This window comes from Pteropus alecto, unplaced genomic scaffold (genome assembly GCF_000325575.1).
Source record: "Pteropus alecto unplaced genomic scaffold, ASM32557v1 scaffold75, whole genome shotgun sequence".
Taxonomy (NCBI): domain Eukaryota; kingdom Metazoa; phylum Chordata; class Mammalia; order Chiroptera; family Pteropodidae; genus Pteropus; species Pteropus alecto.
Genome location: NW_006440638.1, coordinates 19,560,949 through 19,562,170, shown reverse-complemented (window position 1 = coordinate 19,562,170; position 1,222 = coordinate 19,560,949).

Below are 1,222 nucleotides of genomic sequence, written 5' to 3'. Positions count from 1 at the left end.
ATGTGTCTGTAGCTGGAGGAAGCTTCCTACCAGAAAAGGCCAGAGGCCACTTGCAGTGGAAGTATTTATTTGGTAACTACAGAAACAAAAGAAGAAACTTAAGTGTGGGCCTGAGAGCCCATTTGGAGGTCTATGGGTACAGAAAGAGAGAAGGATGAAATGGTAATGGAAAAGAAGCACTGGCACCCAGTCCCCTGGATGATGGGATGTCAGTCTCTTTGCCCAATGCAATGCCCGGCTGTATGGTAGGCTTTGAGTGCCAGGTGACAGCAGGAGCAGCATGCTGTATTTTTTTTTTTTTTTTTTTTTTTTTTTTTTTTTTTTTTTTTTTACCTCTCTACCTTGCCAGCTAACCATGAAGGGAGCTCTCCCTTAGCCCACAACCAACCAAGACTAATAGAGTATCTCTGGCAAATGTGGTGGGCAGAAATCGCTACCATCTCAAGTGTCGAATTGTAAGGAGAGACCCAGTTCCCTTGTTACAGAAGCAGAGTGTTGGCTGGCCACACAGGAAAAACAGACATAGTAAAAATGAATATTTTTTGGGGAAAAAAAAATCTCTAGTTGAGTCATATGGTTTTTACTGTCTCTGGAAAAATCTTTCTGTTCTATGGGTTTCTAATTGGAAGACATCTGAGATGCTGTTACTACCAGAAAAACAGGGATAATATAAACTGTTTCATGCACAAAGGGAAACCTACCAAAGACCAGGAAAGAAATGGGCACTCTGCTCAGGCTTGATCTTCATCTAGCATTGCTGTCTATTGGGACCAGAGGGTGGGTGGAGCAGGTAAAGATCTCCAAAGGCATTCTTTCTCCACGCCTTATGTCAACAGCCTGTCTTCTGAGTGTGTGTGCGAAACAAAGTTGGTATATCCTCTGCCCTATGAAGACCACAGATCCTTATAATTGGCATCTAGAATTAGCCATTGGCAGCACAGGACTGTTGGTAGTGGCCCAGACATAAACTGTCTGGGTTTGATTGGCTCTACTATTATTCCATAGAGTGACTTTGGGCAAGTTAACTTCTTTGTGCCTTGATTTCCTTGCATCATGGCAGTGTAGCCAAATAGTTAATACCCAGACTCAGAGCCAAGGTATCTGAGTTTGAATCTCCCGTTCACTGGCTATGTGACCATAGGCAAATTTTACTTCCTGGATCTGGGTGATATTTTTCTCATCTGTAAAAAGGGGATTATAATAGCAACTATCTCGTAGGGTG